At 51.2% G+C, this 23,481-nt stretch overlaps 2 protein-coding genes across 2 annotated transcripts in view; both read left to right on the top strand.

Moving 5' to 3' along the window:
- Positions 1-23,481, top strand: part of LOC122458498 (GTPase IMAP family member 2-like) — a 237,450-nt gene that overhangs the window by 140,375 nt on the left and 73,594 nt on the right.
- Positions 1-23,481, top strand: part of LOC119850710 — an 829,101-nt gene that overhangs the window by 757,117 nt on the left and 48,503 nt on the right. The window lies entirely within an intron of this gene.

The following is a 23,481-nucleotide window of genomic DNA, read 5'->3' as shown; positions in this document are numbered from 1 at the left end:
CAACCTTACTGAGTGTCTCCTCAAGCTAAAACTGCTATAGAACGGGAGATCCAGGATATGTTACAGATGGGTGTAAGTGCATTGGCATCTCCAGTGGTTCTAGTTCCCAAACCGATGGGGAGATACATTTTTGCGTGGACTACCATAAGCTAAATGCTGTAACTCGCCCAGACAACTATCCAATGCCACGCACAGATAAATTATTAGAGAAACTGGGATGGGCCCAGTTCATCTCTACCTTGGACTTAACCAAGGGGTACTGGCAGGTACCGCTAGATGAATCCGCCAAGGAAAAGTCAGTCTTCACCACCCATATCGAGCTGTATGAATTTAATGTGCTCCCTTTTGGGCTGCAGAATGCACCCGCCACCTTCCAAAGACTTGTAGATGGTCTCCTAGTGGGATTAGGAAAATATGCAGTCGCCTACCTTGACGATGTGAACATATTTTCGGATTCCTGGGCAGAACACCTGGAACATCTACAAAAAGTCTTCAAGCGCATAAGGGAGGCAGGACTAACTATTAAGGCTAAGAAGTGTCAAATAGGCCTCAACAGAGTGACTTACCTTGGACGCCAGGTGGGTCAAGGAACTATCAACCCCCTACAGGCCAAAGTGGATGCTATCCAAAAGTGGCCTGTCCCAAAGTGAAAGAAACGGGTCCAATCCTTCTTAGGCTTGGTTGGATATTACAGGCGATTTGTACAGCAATACAGCCAAATCGCCGCCCCACTGACAGACCTAACCAAAAAGAAACAGCCAAATGCCTTTCAGTGGACTGAAGAGTGTCAGAAGGCCTTTAACTAGTTTAAAGCGACACTCATGTCTGACCCTGTGCTAAGGGCCCCAGACTTTGACACACCGTTCCTAGTAACCACAGATGCGTCTGAGCGTGGTGTAGGAGCAGTTTTAATGCAGGAAGGACCGGATCAAGAATTCCATCCTGTAGTGTTTCTCAGTAAGAAGCTGTCTGAGAGGTAAAGCAACTGGTCAGTCAGTGAAAAAGAATGTTACACCATTGTCTACGCTCTGGAAAAGCTACATCCATATGTTTGGGGACGGCGTTTCCACCTGCAAACCGACCATGCTGTGCTACAGTGGCTTCATACCGCACGGGAAATAACAAAAAACTTATTCGGTGGAGTTTAGCTCTCCAAGATTTTGATTTCGACATCCAACACATCTCAGGAGCTTCGAACAAAGTGGCTGATGCACTCTCCCGTGAAAGTTTCCCAGAATCAACTGGTTAAAATCGTCCTTGAGATGTGGAAAATATTGTTAGTCTTAATACAGTTGGTAGTACATTAAGAGGTGCATGTATCTTATTAACTCTGTTTTCTCCTAGAGCTCCAGGAAGAAATCTCAGCCAGTGTTTCACCCTATCTGTGATTTGGGGGGCGTGTCATAAATATAAAGGGAAGGGTAACCACCTTTCTGTATACAGTGCTATAAAATCCCTGTTGGCCAGCGGCAAAGTCCTTTCACCTGTAAAGGGTTAAGAAGCTAAGGTAACCTCGCTGGCATCTGACCACAATGACCAATGAGGAGACAAGATACTTTCAAAAGCTGGCTGGAGGGAGAAACAAAGCCTCTCTCTCTGTCTGTGTGATGCTTTTGCCGGGGACAGAACAGGAATGGAGTCTTAGAATTTAGTAAGTAATCTAGCTAGATATGCGTTAGATTATGATTTCTTTAAATGGTTGAGAAAAATAAGCTGTGCTGGATGGAATGTATATTCCTGTTTTTGAGTCTTTTTGTAACTTAAGGTTTTGCCTAGAGGGATTCTCTATGTTTTGAATCTAATTACCTTGTAAGGTATTTACCATCCTGATTTTACCGGGGCGATTCTTTTTATTTTTTCTTCTATTAAAATTTTTCTTTTAAGAACCTGATTGCTTTTTCATTGTTCTTAAGATCCAAGGGTTTGGGTCTGTGGTCACCTATACAAATTGGTGAGGATTTTTATCAAGCCTTCCCCAAGAAAGGCGAGTGTAACATTTAGGAGGATTTTGGGGGGAAAGACATTTCCAAACAGACTCTTTCCAAATTATATCCCTGTTAGACGTTTGGTGGTGGCAGCGGTAAGTCCAAGGGCAAAAGGTAAAATAGTTGTACCTTGGGGAAGTTTTAACCTAAACTGGTAAAAGTGAGCTTAGAGGGTTTTCATGCAGGTCCCCACATCTGTACCCTAGAGTTCAGAGTGGGGAAGGAACCTTGACAGAGCACCCTGCAGGGGAGAGAGAACAGGAGAAGTTCTTGTCTGGTCTCCCCTCCAGGGACAATGAACATGTCCAATCATCACACAGCAAGACGGATCAGAGTGTAAAGGGGGGAACACAGACACCTCAGACTAGGATTGTAAAGGGCTGACTCTGACCCAGCCCAAGGCATGGGGAAAAGAGTGACAAATAGCCCAGACATTCACCCATCCATCACCGCTGGGCTGGGCTGTGCTGGTCTCATTCGTTACCAGCCATGCCATGTTCCTTCCATACCTAGGGCTAAATTCGCCCCTGGTGTAACTCCCTGGAGGCAATGGAGTTGTGTCAGCAGAGAATTTGGCCCTTACTGTTTGGGTTTGGTTCCAGTGTGTCGCCATCGGGGGCAGGAAGGGGTCTCCCCTGGGTTGTGTGGTCTGGCCCAGATTTGGGTGCAGTGAGAGAATGAGCAAGTAATGGGGGCATTTTCATTGAACTGCCTGGGCTCAAGGGCAGGTAAATCCTGCCACATGCCAGCGACAGATCCGGGTCATACGGCAGGACGGCCCAAATGAATTATTTGGTGGAGATACAGTAGCCCTGACTCTGGGCCCTGCTGAGGGCGGTACGGCCAACTCCTCTGGTTTATTGCAACTTTCACACTTTTATCTCGACTCTAGCGAGTTGGGGAGTTGCTTTATTATCTGTCTTATGAAAACATGATGGAAGGGGCCACACCTCAATTTTCCCTTATTCAAAATGGCTGCCATCTCCTATTTCTGTCAGTGGGGCTGAAGCAGCAATGTAGTTGCCATGGCCCTATAGTCTATATCTGCATGGGGAAGCGTGATTCTGCCCTTAGTAAAGATGGCTTCCACTGCCAACTGTTTTCAATGGGATTGAAGCCCCGACCACAGGCACAATGGCTGCCACTGCAGGGTTCAGGGGTCTGGTCAGGGCACAGGGACTGTGAGGAGCAGCAGAGACCTGGTGAAAGGGGGATGGGGAGATTATGGGGGAGCAGGGCACTGGGTGAGCAAGAGGCAGATTTAGGGGGTGCAGGGAATGGGGATCATGGGAATGTGGAGGCAGGTGGGAGGCTGGGGGGGTGCAAAGCATAATGATGGGGTGGAAGATGGAGGAGATCAGCTGGCAGCTCTCCCAGCTTGAGGCAGTGGTGGGGAAGGGAGTCCCCTCCATGCAGCCAGTGGGAGGTCGTATTGCAGTGTTGCTAACTCACATGAACTGATTGCAAATCCTGGGGATTTTGGTGCTGCAGAAGGAGCTGTCGTGAACTCATGATAATGTGAGAAGTTCATCTAGTCCTGTGATTGTCAGGGCTGGGCAGAGCTCTGTATGAGAGCCTCGCGGCTGAGGACACAGACCTGGCCTGCCACTGAGCGCTGCCTTCAACACATGGCCCTAGAGCAGAGAGGGGGTCCTGAGGCAGTGGGAGACAGGGGTCGGGTTGCCAACTTGGTCGGACCGGAAGGAGCAGATGCCATTGTCAGCAATGGCCTCTGGTCCGTTTGGTCTGACCGAGTTGGCAACCCTAGACGCGGGAGGGGGCAGTCGGAGAAGCGATACGGCTGGGCCCCAGACAGAGACGTGATGCTGCTGGGTCTAGGAAATGGTTGGTAGTTCCCCTCCCTTAGGGGTGAGGAGAAGCTCAGTGGTGTCTCTGTCTGAGCAGGGGCGGGGGGGTGTTTTTGCATTAGAGATTAACTGTTCAACATGAGATTATCACCCACACATCAGCAGGGGAGTGAAAAAGTCAAACCCGAGACTCTCTCCTACTGGGGATACTCCTACTGGCACATTGCCCCCCACCCACCATTTCCCTGCTGCCCTGGTACCTGAAGCCCAGCCCTGCTGAGCACAGGCCAGGAGGGGCCAATTTCATCCCTGGTGTAATTCCACTGACGTCAGTGACTGAAGCCGAATCCCTCACCTGCACTTGCCTCCTTCCTTGATTGGGCCAAAATCCTCCCCCTCCTGCACCGCTCTGTATCAGGCTGTCTGTCTGTCTGGGTCACATCACACTGTCTGTCCAGTTCTTATATCAGTGCCCACCCCTGCTGTAGCTGGGTACCAGTCCGGTGTCTAACTAGTGGTGAATTAGCTATTTGGCCCACAGCCCCTGCCCAGGGGCCCCAGCCAAACCCAGTTTTCACCACCTGGCAGGTGGGGAGGGGGAAGCCCCTGCACCCCCCAGCCCCATCCACGTCAGAAGCCCCGGCTGGAGGAAACCCCACCCCCAGCACCCCCTAACCCCATCCCCAGAGAAGCCATGGGACTGGGGAAACCCCTGCAGCACCCCACGCCATCCCCGGCAGAAGCTGCAGGATGGGGAAAGCCCCTCCCAGTGGCCCCATCCCGACCCGTCCCCGGCAGAAGCTGCAGGGCAGCAGGGGAAGCCCCCAGCACCCCACCCTGACCCTGGCCCAGAAGAAGCCGTGGGATGTAGCAACCCCTCCCCCCCCGCCAGTGGCTCCAGGCCAACCCAGCCCTGGCAGAAGTTGGGACCTCCCACACCTGACCCTATTCTCCAACAGAAACGCCTGGCAGGGCAGAAGAAGCCCCAGAGCCCCAACCATGGTCTCCCACAGAAGGGCGGAAGGTGTTGGGGCAAGTCCCAGCACCCCAACCCCCATTGTGGCTCTGAGACTGGGGGAGCTCTCACTCCCCTCTGTGCCCTGGGGCCATGGTGGGGGGAACAGAGTTTCTCCGGTCTGGGGGAGGGCAGAAAGAAGCAAAAGGGGGTTGTGGGGCTGTAGTGGGGGGTGGAATGGGGGACCCTGGATGGAACAAGGGTGGACCCTGGGCAAGTGGCGGAAAGGGGTGGGCCTGTGGACGGGGCTGCAGGCAGAAGGGGTGGGGAGGGGACCCCCCACTTCCTCTGGCCCAGGGCCCCAAGAAATCTTAATCCACCTGTGTCTAACTGAGCACACTGTTCTGGCAGCCCCAGCCCCCCAGCTGAGGAGGAGGAGAGGGTCCTTCTGGGGGGGGAAGGGTGACAAGCTCCAGCAGCCCTAGGGGGCTATTGAAGGCCCCTCTACACCACAGTAAATATTCAGAAGGCAGCCGATGCCCCGTGACACTTCCCAGGGGTATCCAGGGCTGTGAGGTCCCTCGCTAGCACCTGCCCTTAGCATGAGGCAGCCTTGTCTGTGCCTGGCAGGGGTCAGCTCCCGGCACCCCAGCCACAGGCAGCACCAGCACCCCCCTCTCAGCCTACACAGGCTCCGCTCCCCCTCTGCAGGTTAGCAACAGACACGCTCCAGCCCCCACGCATCAGAGCATCCCCTTCGGTGTCCAGCCCTGGAGCCACAGGACACTCACTGAATTACAGACCTGCTGGTCCCAAAGGCGCAGTGCAGCACAGCTTACTAGTTACCCTGGGAACACAGCTCCGCGTAGCACGCGGCACTGAGATTCGTATATAGAGAAAGCAAGTGTACATGTATTTAACAGCGAACAGAGAGTCCAATGGCAGCCGGCAGCAGCACTGGAAACAACGGATTGGAGCTCAAATAAAACGATAGTCCACATACTAAAGCCTCAGCTTAACTCGTGGGACATGATGATGTCATCAGAGCAGAAGCTCACCCGAAATCCTCCCAGTGTGTTACAGCCTGGTGTGGCTGTGAGCTTCCATTCATGAAGCAAGCCCACCGTCAGCTGACTTCCTAGCTGAAAGATCCTGTGTGTCTCCCTGCGTTCTCCTGATAGACCTGACGAATTCTTTGATCTTTGTCATAAACCAGACACCCTCCTGCTACACGTTCCTTCCTTTTTGTGATCTCTGATCGGCTTTGCAATCTTGATTAGCTGGTGATTCCATATGCACTTTGACTTCCATGGTCAGACATACAATACACAGTGGTCAGCCAGGCATTGTCTCTTATCCCTCATTTGAACAGAACCTGTCACTCTCTGGTGACCTGTTTTACAGACCTTGTAAGTTCTCAGTGTGTATATACACACACATAATCTCCTTACATATTGTCTGTACATACATCTCACGATGATTATGACGACCAGCATGACACAGGATTTCATTAGAGACCTTGCATGACACGCTTTGCCAAACAAGTATGTAGCTACCAGACCCAGGGGATCCCCGTAACACCTATGCACCCCGGTGCCCCCTGCCAGTTGACACCAAGATGTCCCTCACATCCTATGTATTATTAATTGTCTGTATTGTGGTAGCACCAAGGGACCCCAGTCTGGGCTGGGATCAGGGCCCCATTGTGCCAGGCGCTGTACAAACACAGAGCAGGAAGAGGGGCCCTGCTCAGAAGGCCTCGCTCTCTAAGATGGGACAGCTGGTGGGTATGGACAGGCAGGAGACCCAAGATGCTACTGCGACTGTTATAAGCAGCATAAGCTGCAGTCACACCCACCAGCTGCCCAACTAGGCAACTCATCCACCCTTTTGAAATGACTAATGGCTGCACCATCCCCAGGGGAGAGTTGGTTTCTGGGTGATTTACCCATTCAGCACTTTCTGCTCCATACAAAGGTCTCTCTTACTTCCTTTCCCCTCCCTCTCCCCTGTAACCCTGCTCCACACGATACAAACCCCGTTCTCACCAACAGCCTCGTCAGTCTCCACTGAGTCCTCCCAGTCAGTACCAGACAGTGACTAGAGCAAGGGAGCCAGTCTGCTAATGAACACCTGTAACACTACTCCAGGATCTCCACACGCACGGCTCCAGCACACCGGTGATTGGGGTTCATCCTAGGCTAAGCCCTGGGGCACAGGTGTTATCTAATCGCCATCCAACATGACCTTTCCCCTAGTCTAGATGCAGGTTTACACCTTGTACTGGTCAAGATCAGCCTTCAGGAATCCTGGGGGTGAACATGGACCAGAGAAATTGAGGCAGGAGGTGTTGGCCTGCATCTAGAGTAGGGCTAAAGTTGAGATTAGTCCAGGATTAGCTAACCCTGACCTATCCTTGACCTATTCTCCACTGCTGACCCCCAAATGAGGCACCCTGACCAGGGCAGGGGAACATCCACCTACAGAGGCAAGAGGCAGAAAGGGAGATTTCCAAAGGTAGAAGGAGCCATTAGGCTCCTAACTCCCATGGAAAGTCAATAGGGGTTAGGCACCTAACAGCAATGGTGCTTGGAATTCTGCCCTGGATTGCCCCAGTAGCCTGCTCACAGCTCTGCCTCCATTCTTCAGAGCCTTCCTGGCCCCTGCCTGGCTCTGAAGGGGGCTCCAGGATTTCCCCAGAGTTCCCCTCTGGTGTATTGAAGGGAGGTTGGTGAAGCTTTGGGGCCTCAAATTGGGAGGTTTATAACGGGGTTTTGCTTGTGCTGCCCTCTTCTCCCCCAGTCTCACCCCCCCGGGCACTCGCTCATTCACTCACCTGTCCATGCAGGCGACACCTGCTCCCAGTTTTGCAGGACCAGCCTGGTTTGGAGGATCTGGATGGGGAGCTGATGAGGGCAGAACCGGCACCTGAGTGCGCTGCACCCCCTGCCTGTTATGTCACGATGGGGCTATTGCTGGGGCAGTCCCTCCTGGTGCGGGGTCCGTCCTGTGGGACTAATACTCACACGGCAGTTCTGAGTCTCCGTGTCCTGTCACTGCCCTAGTGTGGGGGCTGCAGCATGCACCCGGCACACACTGTGTCTCATGTGGGGGTGTGACACACCAGCCCGGTGCCCTAGCATTGGCTGACGGGTGCTGAGGCCAGTCTCATGTATGGAGTCGTGTGGTCCTGACACAACACAGCACCTCTGGAGGCTCAAAGCACCTGGGACCCTGCTTGCAAGAGGCAGGACAGACCCATAAAAACCAGGCCTATCCCCTGACCTCAGAGGGGCTGGAGCCCCCACTCGGTGCCTGGCCAAGGGATATGTTCACTGCTTTGCCTGGCCAGGGTGTGCTGGGGGGGAGGGGTCAGGGGATGGGGATGGGGTGTTTTACAGGTGAGAGTGGCTAACAGCAGCCCCAGCACTGCAGCTCTGCCGGCATCAGACTGATAGCGCACCTGGGGCTCCCTGGCTCCCGTGGCCTTTCTGCAGGTCCCTCCACAGCACAGGGCATGTGGCAGGCAGTGACCCAGCTGTACCCCCCTCTCCTGGTACAGGCCAGATGGAGGGAGCGAGGAGCAGCCAAAGAGGGAATGGTGCCACCCAGCCACTGAAACACAAGACAGAGGCCATCAAACCCACCAACCCCAGCTACTGCCTGCAACATGCCCTCAGAGACAGAGCCAGCAAGCACCTTCAGCAGCCGCAGGTGAAGGAGGAACACCGAGGTGAAATGGGAGAGCAAAAGGGAACACACTGCCCAAGTTTCAGTCTTGTGCTCTCCCTCCATGTTCTCCCGTGCAAGGGCCACAGCACTGGACTCGGTTCGGTTCGCTGGGCAATAGAATATTAGCCGGGCTCTGGTGCAGTGTTTCCAGCTCACTCTGTGCGGCAGGGAGCAGCCTGCTCTGGAGATGGGCAGGGGCTGAACAGGTCTTTCCCACCTCTAAGGGCTGGGACTACAGGGAAACCTCTCCAGAACCATCTCTCCCTACAGAGGGGAAGGCAGAGAAACCAGGTCTCTTTGTGTTGTGGGCAGTTGCTCACCCACTTCTGGGATTTGGTGCCATCGTGTGTCCTTTTGTTTCCCCAATTCATGTTGTGGCGTTAGTTGTCATTGTTTATCCAGGCTGCTGTTATGATATTAACAGTGGGAAAGACAGAGGCGTTATTCACAGATTGTATCTTGCTCCACTGGTGGATCTTGGGCTGTTTCACGTAACAGCAATAATACAGACAGGAGGCAAAGACAAAACAAGAAGCTCCGTAACTTTAGGGTGACCTTCTGCCTGCACAAGTGGCCAGGTGACTCCAAGAGCAGCTGCATACACAGCAGAGCAGAACTTGGCTTCCCGTTGTCTCTTTCCTTGTACAGCGTCCCCCTGGAGGATCATCAGCAAGGATTGAACCCAGGGGGCTGACACCGAAAACCAGGAGCCGCAGCACTTCGCCAAGTACGTATAGACACAACCAGTCTTCTAGGCAGGGCTGGATTTATACCTTAAGCGCCCCTAGGCCCAGCATCCTCCCACCCCCAGCTGACCTTTGTGTTTTCCATAAAAAATGAAACTTTTAACCCACTTTTAACTTTTAGGAGCCACTAGAACACGAGTGCCCCAGACAGGAGCCTACTGTCCCTGACTGGAAATCCGGCCCTGCTTCTAGGCCTGTACTGGACACACCAATACCGTCCGGCAAACAGTGGCTAGCAGTGGTTGGAAACGTGGGGCTCAGCTGTTATACTGAGGAACACGCAAATCACCAAATTTCTTATTACAGCCACTTATCATCAATCATCATTTTTTTAGCACCTACTCCAGTCATCACATTTCCAGTATTTCCTCCAGGAGGAAGGATGCACTTCTCCCTAAGGCACCTCTAGGAGCGTGGTCCCTGCTGTCTGAATGGTTTAGCATGAAATAGACAAGCTTAAAATATCACAAGTAATTGCTTAACATTATGGTTCCAATCTCGCTGGGTCTGTCCACATGGTAATGTGAGGCTCAACCCTAACCCCCCCTGCATCCACACACCAATTGTGTTAACCAAGGGCTTGAGCCTAGGGTCCCAGGATCCTGCAGAGCCTGTGTTAAGCTGGGACCTAGGGTCAGAGCCCTATTGCTGTCCTGTGTGCACATGGCCCCAGCTTGACACAGGTCCCAGAAGTCTTCTGGATGTATCCCAGAGTTCCTTGGGGCAACTTCCTTAGTCCTGTTTCAGAGTAGCAGCCGTGTTAGTCTATATTCGCAAAAAGAAAAGAAGTACTTGTGGCACCTTAGAGACTAACAAATTTATTTGAGCATAAGCTTTCGTGAGCTACAGCTCACTTCATCAGATGCATCCGATGAAGTGAGCTGTAGCTTATGCTCAAATAAATTTGTTAGTCTCTAAGGTGCCATAAGTACTCCTTTTCTTTTTCCTTAGTCCTCTCTATGCTGACAAGCCGAAATCCCTTATAGTTCCTCTAAACCCTAAATTCAACGGACATAGTCTGTCCATTGACTATGTCTAAGAGGTTTCACTTCACCTGTTCTGAGGCGTATAACAGGATGAGGCATTTCATTGGCGGACAAGACAGATCATTGACATAGAGAGCCCTAGATCTCATTTATAAGACAAATGTGCAGTTTGGGGTGATGGCCAGGCTGTTTGGATTTCTTGGGGAATAGGCAGTTTGCCCCATTTGACCTTCTTTTTTCTGGGTCTCACAGCAAGTTATTTCAAACTAGTTTAAACTTACATTTTCTACCCCTTTATAGCTGTAGCTTAATTAAGGCTCCTTGTTGGGATGGGCCTATTGACTCTCATTGTCTTTTCCTCCAAGAGGAAGCCAAAGGTTTGGAAGATGCATAAAGGTGATTGATGGTAATCTGAGAACAGATTGAGACAGACTGAGAACCACCACTCTTAGGGTATGTATACATTACAAAATTAGGTCCTTTTTATAGAAGTTGATTTTTAGAATTCGATTTTATATAGTCGATTGTGTATGTCCACACTAAGCGCATTAAGTCGGTGGAATGTGTCCTCACTACTGTGGCTAGCATCGACTTTCAGAGCGTTGCACTGTGGGTATCTATCTCACAGTTCCCACAGTCTCTGCCACCCATTGGAATTCTGGGTTAAGCTCCCAGTGCCTGATGGGGCAAAAACATTGTCGCAGGTGGTTTTGGGTACATGTCATCAGTCGCCCCGTCCTCCATGAAAGCAACAACAGACAATCGTTTTGCACCTTTTTTCCTGGGTTACCCATGAAGATGCCATACCACGGCAAGCATGGAGCCCGCTCAGCTCACTGTCACCGCTGCTATTGTGGGCAAGTCTACTGTGATCCAAGTAGCCAATGCAATCATTGACATTCTGTTATCAAGGGTAATGACTCTGGGAAATGTGCAGGCCTTTTTAGATTTTAGGTGCATCATATTGCTGTCCTTTGTCGCTGGTGAAGAAGTCTTGCAGCCGTACATTCCAGTCCGGTCAGCGCTGTAACACCCCATAGCACTTCTGTGGTTGACACATGTAACAGCTCCAGGGCTCTTGCTCTTTTGCCTTGGCCTAGGTACCTTGCCCAACCAGGACCTCCAAGCATTTGACACAGAAACACTTGCAGCAGCTGGCATTGCTACTCAGCAGGTGCTCCTGGTGCCTTCGCAGCAGCAGATGGTGCAGTAGGGCTGCTAGCTGTCCAAGTCCATGGTGTATGGCTCCACCGCTTCTGCTGCAACTCTGCTCTCCTGCTCTCCTGCAAGTTGGAGGCTTCTGCCTCAGGCTGCTCTCCCAGCCAGCAGCACCACACGGTCGCACCTACCCCAGCCTACCCCTTGCTCCCATGACTAATGAAGCCTGGACAGTAGTAAGGAGCAGTTCAACTATAGGCTGAGCAAGTGCAGAATGGTGGTAGAATGTGCCTTTGGATGTTTAAAAGCTCGCTGGCGCTGTTTGCTGACTAGGTCAGACCTCAGCACAACCAACATTCCCATTGTTATTGCTGCTTGCTGTGTGCGCCATAATATCTGTGAGAGTAAGGGGGAGACATTTATGGTGGGGTGGGAGGTTGAGGCAAATCGCCTGGCATCCAGTTTTGAGCAGCCAGACACCAGGGCAATTAGAAGAGCACAGCAAGGTGCGTTGTGCATCAGAGAGGCTTTGAAAACCAGTTTCATGACTGGCCAGGCTTCGGTGTGACAGTTGTGTGTGTTTCTCCTTGATGTAAACCCGCCCCCTTTTTTTATTTTAATTCTCTGTAAGCCAACCACCCTCTCCCCTTTGAAATAAAGTAACTATTGTTTTGAAACCACGCATTCTTTCTTTATTAAAAAAAAAGAGAGATTACGGACAAGGTAGCCCAGATGGGGTGGGGGAGGAAGGAAGGACAAGGCCACATTGCTTATTGTAGCCACACTAAAAATCAAACTGTTTGAATGACAGCCTTCTGTTGTTTGGGCCATCCTCTGGAGCGGAGTGGCTGGGTGCCCAGCGCCTCCACCCCACCCCCATTCTTGGGCGTCTGGGTGAAGAGGCTATGGAACATGGGGAGAAGGGGAGGTGGTTATACAGTTGATGCAGTGGGGGTCTGTGCTCTTGTTGGCTTTCCTGCAGCTCCAACAGATGCTTCATCGTGTCCATTTGCTCCCCCATTAGCTTCAGCATTGCGTCCTGCCTCTGCTCTTTGCACTCACTTAATTCTTTCCTGGTCTCTGCCACTGAATGCCTCTATGCATTAAGCTAAGCCCAGGAGGACTGCATGAGCTTGGAAAACATGTCATCGCGAGTTCGTTTTTTTCTCCTTCTAATCTGCGATAACCTCAGGGATGGAGATGATGGGGGAGCACAGAAACATTCTACGCTCTACGATTCTGGGGGGACTGCATGGTCACCTGTGCTGCTGAGTGCTGCTGAGTTCCCATGCTGACCAAACAGGAAATGAAATTCAAAAGTTCCTGGGGATTTTCTTGTGTACCTGGCTAGTGCATCGGAGTTCAAAGTGCTGTCCAGAGCGGTCACAATGGAGCACTCTGGGATAGGTCCCGGAGGCCAATACCATCGATTTGAGTCCTCACTACCCCAAATTTAACCCGGCAAGGTCGATTTTAGCGTTATTCCCCTCTTCGGGGAGGAGTACAGAAGCCAATTTTAAGATCCCTTTAGGTCGATGGAATGGGGTTGGTTGTGTGGATGCAGTTATTTTTAAATCGACCTAACATGGCTAAATTTGACCTAACCCCATAGTGTAGACCAGGCCTTAGTAATATATTTTCAGGAGAGACAAGGTGGAGGAGGCAATATCTTTTATTGGATGAACTTCTGTCGGTGAGAGAGACAAGTTTTTGAGCTACACAGAGCTCTTCTTCCAGTCTGGGAAAGATACTCTGAGCAATCACTCTGTATCTGACCTATCAGTTCTCACCCTCATCCTCAAAGGAAACCTGCACAACACTTTCAAAAGACGAGCCTGAGAGTGTAAATTCACAACTCTGCTAGACACTAAAATAAGGGGCTGAACAGAGATACGGGATTCCTGGCTTATTACAACCATCTGTAACCCGCTAACCCCTGCTGTTTTATCCCATGACTGCAGAGTTGTTAATGGGCCACTCTGCCTTGAATGGTCCCTTGGAAGGTGTGTTAACTACTGATGCTAAACAATTTGTTCTACCTGGCATTTAGCTGTGATGCTTGGGATACCCTTTTAAAAAAAGTGTTGATATGTCGAACATTTTAAGATCTTGTTGGATTGTATCTATGATCATTGTAGGTGCCATTACGAAGTATTGCGATTTGTGCTATTGAAATATGTTGCGAAGCTGGAAGATACCCACAGCTGGCTTTTCCGTAGGGACAAAGGAGCAGCCATCACTGGCCAGACAGGTGTTAATGGCTCATCAAGAAGAATTACTCCTGGGGGAATTCTGCGTCATTGACCACGTACAGAATTCATGTGTCCCGCAGAATTTTTTTCCAGAAAATACATTCTGCCCAAGCAGTGCTGCAGTTTTGCCTTTCACCCACCACAGGCTGTGTTGGCACGAGAACAGCCAGCAGCATGAATGCTGCCATTCCTCTTCCTCTTTCTAAGCTTTATCCCCGATCCGGTACAGAGACAAAGCCAGAGATGATTTGTCTTTTTACCAGACAGGGGATGCCATTGTGAAGAGTGAGCTGCTCCACCCCGGCTGTCATCACCTTACCTGCACAGTGCAGGTGAGGCTACGCCAGCTGGGGTGGACCAGCGAGCTTTTCAAAACAGCATCCACCATGAGGTTTGATGGTGCGGGCGAGATCACACCAGTGGGTGGGATCGCATCAGAGGGGGCAGGGTCACACCATTCCCAGAAGTACCAGAACGTCCAGTATTCCAGGAATGTGTGAGTAGGGTGACCAGATAGAAATTATGAAAGTTGGGACAGGGGATGGGGGATAATAGGTGCCAATCTAAGAAAAAGGCCCAAGCGTCGGGACTGTTCCTATCAAATTGGGACGTCTGGTCACCCTATGGGTGAGTGGCCACCCTACTTGGAGCTTCCATTTGAGTCACCCAACCCCAGGCACCTGACTACTCTTTGACCCTTCCCAGCTGTGTCTAATTACCCCAAATGCCTGTCTGGGGCAGCTGGGAGAGGGGGAGCATTGCCCCACTCATGCTACAAGGTTCCTGGTCCCAGGCCTTTGCAGGAACTGTGGTCTGGGTTTTTCTCTATCTTCGATCTCCCAGACACAGACTCTTCCCCAGGACCAATGTCCTCTCTCCCAGTGACTGCTTCAAGGCCTCCTTCTGCTTTTCCCTCGACACATGGAATGAGTAACTATGTCCTCTAGCCTTAAAGGGCCAGACCCCCATTACATGCTGCATTGCTGGAGAGTCTTTGTCGGGCAGGAGAAAGCTGATCCAGTAGTCAGTGTAAATTCCCTTCTCTGGCTTCAGCATCCTCGATATTGGCTGTTTGTCAAAATTTGAACGTACCTCTAGTAACACAACCCTGCATTATTAGCTACCGTGTGTTTTACAGCCACTAATAACTGTGCAGAGCTAAGCCTTGAGTTGAGACCCTTTTGCTTTTTATCTCTCTAGCTTTGCAAGGTGTCAGACAAACTAGCTGCCATACTGTGGGATTTGTCACAAACCTGAAACCCCAGGGGCATGTCTCTGCACTGAGCATTGTACGTGCAAAGGAGGAGATGGGGTGCTGCTTATGGACAACAGCCTGGCCTTATCTCATCTATCGATCTTATTTGCTTGAAAACTCCTGGTCTCAGTCACAGGACCCTGGGTCGCACCGAAGGTAAGCTGTTTGCATGTCTCTGATGTGGAAAGAGCGGAGAAAACATGTGCCTTGTTTGGGGTGGGTTTCTGGCTCAGGTCTGGAGCCAGGCCTTTTGGTTTCTTGATCAGGGTCAGGGGAAACGATCTTTGCTCTTTTCTGCAGAGGGCGATGCTGTACGAGTGTCTGGCAGAAAGTCTGCCTGGGTCTGTCTGGGTGATGCTGTTCCCCTGTTCACACCACAGAATGTGTCAGGTTGTCAGCAGAGCTGGAGTGAGCAGATGCAATTTTTATTTGGCAGTGTCTCTCCATAGAGCAGTTTGCCCCCTGCCATGGGGCTGGAAGAGGAGGTGTCCCGAAGCTCCTTGTGTCAAAGCACTCGAGGGGTGATAGACAGAGGAGTGCTGCACTGTGGGTTCACCTCTCTTTTATATTGCTGATCGGAGCTGAGGTGCTGAGGGGAGAATGAGCTGGGAGCCTGTTCAGATCTGGAGTGGGGAGCTGGGAGCACCAAGAAAGGTTTCTGACCCCAGCAACAGATGAACCCCTTAGTTTGGGGGTTTGTTTCACAACCTTCTTCTGTGAACAGACTCTTTAGGGTATGAGATTATATAAGCTCAATAGATATGCATGTGTATAGAAAAAGCTTTACCGGCATAGGATGAGTTCTCTCTACACTACTGTATCCAGTTGTACTTACCTAGTTGTACTTTTTACAGTTATTCAGTATCTATTACTACTCTAGCAAGATTTCAGGGATTGCTTGCAATGGAGCCTGGTCACTCAAAGAGAAAAAAGCAGCATCAATAGGGTTTACGTGAATGAGGCTTCAGGTAGTTCTTGTATAACTACATGAACTGGTAATGTTATAATAAAAAAGCTGCTGGATTCTTCTCGTGTGGTATGGCTCAGCAGTACAAATAATACAATCATCCTGCCCCAGCTTCTTCCCCCCTCACCTCCTGCAGGACATTTATCCCCACTCTCCCACCCCACCAAAACATCCCTGTTTTCCCTTAAATCTCATATGGCTTCAGGGAACGTTGTGGGAGATTCTGCACCAGCTCTGAGGGCCTTTCCCTGTTTGCCAGAAGCTGGGAATGGGTGACAGGGGGCTGGATCACTTGATGATTCCCTGTTCTGTTCTTCCCCTCTGGGGCACCTGGCATTGGCCACTGTCAGAAGACAGGATACTGGGTTAGGTGGACCTTTGGTCTGACCCAGTATGGTGGTTCTTATGTTCTTAAGAATATGGGCAAGGGGACTAGGCGAGATAAAGGGGTTTCCCCAGCTTGGGGAATGCCAGGTTTGGGAGTGGTACCTTTTGAGCAATGGGCAGATTGTGGCTAGAGCTTGTGGTGGATCCTGCTACCTGCAGCAGCCACGCACCATTCAAGATGATACATTAATATTGTTTCTGAGGAGTCTGATGATAACTCTTGAAATGGTATTTGAGTTACTGAACATGAGAACATTCCCCCGATTTGACATTTTCACATTTGAATGTTTCTTTGGCTCCCTCTAGCTCAAAGAGCAGTTTGTTTGTTCTTCAAACTTCCTATATTGTTAAATCGCATTGAGAGCTCATGCACTGGCGATATTAGGTAAAAATAGATTGTAATTAGGCCATTTTTTAATATTTTTTTGTTTGGGGCCCAGCCTAGATCTTGTTGATAACAATAGGAGTTGTTTCTCCTGGGCTTTGATGGGACCAGGACTGAGCTCCATATGCGTGTAAGCTCTGTAAGGGAGTCCCCCCTTGGTCCCCTCCACTTCTCCCTAAACACACTGTTTTTGGGTGATCTCAGGCCTGCCGACAGGGGTGGGGTGCAGGGGGCCATTGCCCAGGGCCTGGGCAATTTCAAAGGGCCTGGGGACCCCAGCCATGCAGGAATGATTCAAGTAGGGTGACAAGATGTCCCAATTTTATAGGGACAGTCCCAATATTCAGTGCTTTTTCTTATCATAGGATCATAGAATCATAGAAAATCAGGGTTGGAAGACTCCTCAGGAGGTCATCTAGTCCAACCCCCTGCTCAAAGCAGGACCAACACTAACTAAATCATCCCAGGGCTTTGTCAAGCCAAGCCTTGAAAACCTCTAATGATGGAGATTCCACCATCTCCCTAGGTAACCCATTCCAGTGCTTCATCACCCTCCTAGTGAAATAGTGTTTCCTAATATCTAACTTAGACCTACCCCACTGCAACTTGAGACCATTGCTCCTTGTTCTGTCATCTGCTACCACTGAGAACAGTCTAGATCCATCCTCTTTGGAACCCCCCTTCAGATAGTTGAAGGCTGCTATCAAATCCCCCCTCACTCTTCTCTTCTGCAGACTAAATAACCCCAGTTCCCTCAGCCTCTCCTCATCCGTCATGTGCCCCAGCCTCCTAATCATTTTTGTTGCTCTCTGCTGGACTTTCTCCAATTTGTTCACATCCTTTCTGAAGTGGTGAGACCCAAACTGGACACAATACTCCAGCGGTGGCCTCACCAGTGCCGAATAGAGGGGAATAATCACTTCCCTCGATCTTCTGGCAATGCTCCTACTAATACAGCCCAATACACCATTGGCCTTCTTGGCAACAAGGGAACTCTGCTGACTCATATCCAGCTTCTCGTCCACTGTAATCCCCAGGTCCTTTTCTGGAGAACTGCTGCTTAGCCAGTCGGTCCCCAGCCTGTAGCCGTGCATGGGATTCTTCCTTCCTAAGTGCAGGTCTCTGCACTTGTCCTTCTGGAACCTCATCAGATTTCTTTTGGCCCAATCCTCCAATTTATCTAGGTCACTCTGGACCCTATCCCTACCCTCCAGCATATCTACCTCTCCCTCCAGCTTAGTGTCATCTGCGAACTTGCTGAGGTGCAATTCACCCCATCATCCAGATCATTAATAAAGATGTTGAACAAAACTGGCCCCAGGAACGACCCCTCAGGCACTCCGCTTCATACCATCTACCAACTAGACATCAAGCCATTGATCACTACTTGTTGAGCTCGACAATCTAGTCTAGCTTTCTATCTACCTTGGTAGTCCATTCATCCAGCCCATACTTCTTTATCTTGCTGGCAAGAATACTGTGCGAGACCATATCAAAAGCTTTGCTAAAGTCAAGGATTAACATATCCACTGCTTTCCCTTCATCCACAGAGCCAGTTATCTCATCATAGAAGGCAATTAGATTGGTCAGGCATGACTTGCCCTTGGTGAATCCATATTGACTGTTCCTGATCACCTTACTCTCTCCAACTGCTTCACAATGGATTCCTTGCGGACCTGTTCCATGATTTTTCCGGGGACTGAGGTGAGGCTCACCAGTCTGTAGTTCCCCGGGTTCACTTTCTTCCCTTTTTTAAATATGGGCACTATATTTGCCTTTCTCCAATCGTCCGGGACCTCCCCCGATTGCCACAAGTTTTCAAAGATAATGGCCAATGGCTCTGAAATCATATCAGCCAACTCCTTCAGCACCTTCGGGTGCATTGGATCTGGAGCCATGGACCTGTGCATATCCAGCTTTTCTAAATGGTTCTTATCCTATTCTTTCATCAGTGATGGCTGCTCACCTCCTCCCCATACTGTGTTGCACAGCAGTCTGGGAGCTGACCTTGTCTGTGAAAACCGAGGCAAAAAAAGCATTGAGTACTTCAGCTTTTTCCATATCATCTGTCACTGGGTTGCCTCCCCCATTCAGTAATGGTCCCACACTTTCCCTGACCACCTTTGTGTTGCTAAAATACCTGTAGAAACCCTTCTTGTTACTCTTCACATCCCTTGCTAACTCCAATTGTGCCTTGGCCTTCCTGATTACACCCCTGCATGCTCTTGCAATATTTTTATACTCCTCCCTAATCATCTGTCCAAGTTTCCACTTCTTGTAAACTTCCTTTTTGTGTTTAAGCTCACTGAAGATTTCACTGTTAAGCCAAGCTGGTTATTGGCCATATTTGTTATTTTTCTGCACATCAGGATGGTTTGTTCCTGCACCCACAGAAAGGCTTCTTTAAAATACAGCCAGCTCTCCTGGACTCCTTGCCCCTCACATTAGCTTCCCAGGGAATCCTGCCCATCAGTTCCCTAAGTGAGTCGAAGTCTGCTTTTCTGAAGTCCAGGGTCCATATTTTGCTACTCTCCTTTCTTCCTTTTGTCAGGATCCTGAACTCAACCATCTCATGGCCACTGCTGCCTAGGTTCACCCACTTCCACTGCCCCTACCAATTCTTCCATGTTTGTAAGCAGCAGATCAAGAGGAGTATGGCCCCTAGTCTGTTCCTCCAACATCTGTCAACAGGTCATCACCAAGCTGTGTACAGTGATTCTCAGGACACTTTGATGAGTCAGTACAATTACCCTAGGAACCTGGAAAGTACCTGAGGAGTTGAAATCTTTCCCTCCAGTGAGCATCACTTTGCATTTATCAACAGTGAATTTTACTCATTGCCTGTTCCTAGAACTTCTTTAGGTCTCTCTCAAGTTCCTTACAAACCCCTCTGATCCTGACTAATCTAATACCTTGTTGTCAGCTGCAGATTTTGCTCCCTCCCTATCCCACCCTCCCCCCCAGCAGATCATTAATAAATATCTTAAACAACACGGGACCTAGCATGGAACCTTCTGTCATGATGGAACTTGGCCTTTGGTCCGGCAGGAACTGGGAGTGTGGACTCTGTGCGCTAGCCCCTCTGGAGGCTGCACTGTGCTGTTTACACAGCTATTGTTACCTGTGCTCACTGGAGTCAAGCTAGCTTGGGGAGGGGAGCCCATGCACAGCATTTGCTGTGTGCACAGACCCTCAGACTTCCCAAGGGCCTTTGACAAAGTCCTGCACAAGAGGCTACCAAACAAGCTAAACCGTCATGGGGTGAGAGGCAAAGGGTTGTCGTGGATCAAACACTGGCTAGGAGAAAGAAAGCAAGAGCAGGCTCCGATGGCTCTCCTTTGTCAAGGGAACATGTCAATAAAGCAAAGAATTCTGATACTAGTGAGACATGACGTTTGTTGGCAGAATCCATGTTGGTTAGACCCAAGAGGATCATGACCTTCCTGATGGTTCTTGTTTTAATTATTGATTCAGCCAATTTGCCAGATACAGCTGTAAGGTGTATGGGTCTATAGCATATGTGTTGTTGACTCTCTTCGGTATATCAGCTTGGCTCCACTTATGTTGTAGTTCCAAACTTTAGCCTGAAGAACTGTGGGAATCTTGCTTCCCGAAAGAGGCAGACACTCGGTGAGATCAATCCCAAGATGGTGAGAATACCTGGGGGGTGGGGGTGGGAATGGGGGTGGGTGTAGGGGTTGGAGGGCGGGAGGGAGAAACAGCCATTTGAGCTTCAGAGGCAAACAGAAAACCACCATGAGTGCTAGGAAATTTAGCTGTCATGTGATTTATAGGGGACTTCATCTCACGACCCACTTAGTCAAAAATCCCAAATATGGACCATTAACCCTGCCAGGAACCCCCAGGGGCCAGCAATTTTCAATCTGATTCAGCAGGTACATTTCAGAGCACTTAGAAAGTTCTCTGTTAAACAGTAAGTGAGTCTCAACTGTGGCTGCTGCTATAATTAAACAAGTCTTCATACACCCCTGAGAAACTGCCCACAGTAGTGACAGGAACCAGCTTTCTTGTGTGACAGACCCAGAGCCCAGGGTTCATGGATTTGCAGTGATGGGTTCCCGAACTGCGGTGGAGCAAAGGACGGCGCACACGTCCCTGTTTTTGCACCAGCCCCCCTTGCCACAGATGACATCAAGAGAAAGGGAGACTTTTCCCCTCGCTCCCCTGTACAATCTGCTTGTAGAGGTCCATATTTCTAAGGCTGGTCCATAGCTGTGTCTGCACAGCCTCTTCTCCCTATGGGCCCAGGAGATCCCGTATCTCCTGTCTGCTCCAAGCAGAAGTACAACTGGTGTGTGGAGCCGGCAGGGTCGGCTGGGGAGCTGCACACCCAGGGTGTTTCCCAGGCTGGACAAGCAGGAAAAGGCCTTTCAGAAATTCACAGGGCTTTAGAGGAGATGGGGGGCTTCCGGTCTCCGGTGACTCCTGGGCAGTGGAGCTCACATGATTATATCATAAAGGGGATGAGAACTCAGTAAAAAACCCACTGAACAAACCCAGCTATGCTCAATTACAGGAAATAATGCACCATTTATAAAAACATTTTCTTTTAAAAAACAATAGTCTTGGCTTACATTGTACCTAACCTTTCATTTACGTGCGATCACTGTCGGGCATTGTGGGACAGCTGCTGGAGGACTCTGAGCATAGGTGGTGGGTATCAAAGGCAGGGGAAAGCTGAGCCTCCCCAAATGGCCTGTGTGGGCCCCCCCACACTCCAGCCCTAGGCTCCCTCCTGCTTCCCACTGCCCTCTGCTGCAGATCTTTCCTTCCCCTGTGTCCGGGGCCCCAGGCCAGTGGTGCCAGAATGGTGGGGGGGCAGAGACCTCCCACTTTTCACCAGGACAGACCCCGCTCCTTTCCCCTCCTCCTCCCCCGAGGCCCTACCCCCGGCCAGGCCGTCATGGAGACCGGCCAGGGAGCCTGGGCAGTTGTCCGAAGCCGTGACAGACCCTTCACCTGCCCGGGGTGGGGGGGTGAGGGGCAGAGAGTGGCCCGTGTCCCAGGCCCCCCAGGAACCCCCTCCAGCCCAGGGCAAGTAGAGGGTCTGCGACTCCACGTTGGCTCCCCACAGCTGTCCAGACCCCGTTCCAGCCGGGGTGGGTGGGTGTCGGAGCTGCAGCCCAGCCAACATAAGAGCTGGGCAGTCAGCTGTGAGAGGCCATGGAGTCATGGACCCTCTACCTGCTCTGGGCAGGGAACCTGTGGGGCAGTGGAGGGTCTGCCGCTCTTACCATGGCCGGGCTGCGGCTCTGAGGCCCCCCCGCTGGAGCTGGGTTGGGGAGATCTGCATGGCCAGCTGTGGGACACGGGCAGGGGGCTGCTTTTGCCTCCATCTCAGGCAGGGGGGCGGGGACTCTCAGCCCCACTTTTGGGAGGGCTCAGATGCCCTTGCTCTGGGCTCGGGCTGACGGGGGCTGGCCTGCAGACAGGGAGTCCAGGCGGCTGGAGCCAGGGCTTGTGCTGCCCCCCTGCCTGGCGCTTTGGGGGCTCGGGCCGTGCTGCCCGCTCAGGCTGGGGACCACTCTGCCTGCACAGTGCTCCAGGGTGGGGGTGAGGAGGGTGCAGCAGCCGTACGCCAGGGCTGGAGGTGCTCGGGCAGCCTGGAGCTAGCGGGGGCGGTGGGGTGTCTCTGGGCTCCCGTGAAGGAAGGGAAGCAGGAGGGGAGGGCCCTGGGCAGAAGGAGCAGGCCAGCCGGGAGTGGGGCGTAGTCTCCCCAAGCCCGCAGTTCATCCGCCACCCATGGGTTAGGACGACAACTAACTCGGTGTCTACATTCACGCTGCGTCGGCCTCTGTCAATTGACCCTGGCTCAACCCTGCTCGAGGCGGTGGTGTGACTGTGTTGTTGTAACGGGGGGGCTGATTTTGGCGGGACACAAATTTAAGTGTAGACACGTGCACACCTAGTCAACCTAACTTTGTAGCGGAGAGTCAGACCAGTCAGATGCCGCCCCAGGTGCGTGGAATGGGGCCGAGGGAGGTGCCCAGCAAACACTTGGGAGACACTTTCTGTTTCTCGGAAATCACAGAAACACACAAACAAGCCCTGTTCCAAGAATACAGTGGCTCCACCGGCTTTACCTCCTCCCCTGCCACCAAAGCAGCTAAACAGTAGCTAAGGAAAAACGCTGCACAGAAATAATTGCTCTCAAAGGCACGAGTCGAAGTGATGTGGATGATGTTCAAGAGGAAAATCTGGCCAGAATCAGTGACAGCATCGAACGGGAGCAATTAGTAGAAAGAGGGGGTAGAAATGGCTTCCCAGTGGTGGAGGGGGTGGAACGACCAGCGGCCATACAGAGGGGATGGGGAGTGGGAGGAAAGCCCCTTAACAGTGGAATATGAAGCATGAAGAAGCCAGTAATAAGGACACCGCTCTCTGCTGCAGGAAAGCGTTTTACATACACGGCTAGTTCCTGCCCCTCTGGTTCTCGCTCACCGGAGCATTGAGACACATGGAGTCCATCACTCTCCAGACCTTCATAAGCAGCCATTTCAGGTCAGCGAGATGCCATTGGCACGGCAAGCTCTCTGCATGCTGCCAAAGTGGTTTAAAGCCAGGCCTTGCAGGTGTCTGTCAGGGGTGGGTGTGACTGACCCAGGATGCAGCCGCAGGGGAACGCCACGTGGACAGGGAGGTGTTAGCTGTGCATACAGCACTGGGGAGACTGTTCCTGGGGCACTGTGCTCAGCACAGGGTTACACAGTGTGTCTGGAGTTTGATCCCTGGGTCCATTTCTCTTCAGTCCTGCCCCAGTGGCCAGCTGCTCTGTAGCGTCATCCTGTCATTTTCCATTGTGTGAGCCGCATTATTTCCCAGGGAGATGCTGTTATAGCTCCAG

The sequence above is a fragment of the Dermochelys coriacea genome, chromosome 2, assembly GCF_009764565.3.
Source record: "Dermochelys coriacea isolate rDerCor1 chromosome 2, rDerCor1.pri.v4, whole genome shotgun sequence".
NCBI lineage: Eukaryota > Metazoa > Chordata > Testudines > Dermochelyidae > Dermochelys > Dermochelys coriacea.
This window is presented reverse-complemented; position numbering and strand designations above follow the sequence as displayed.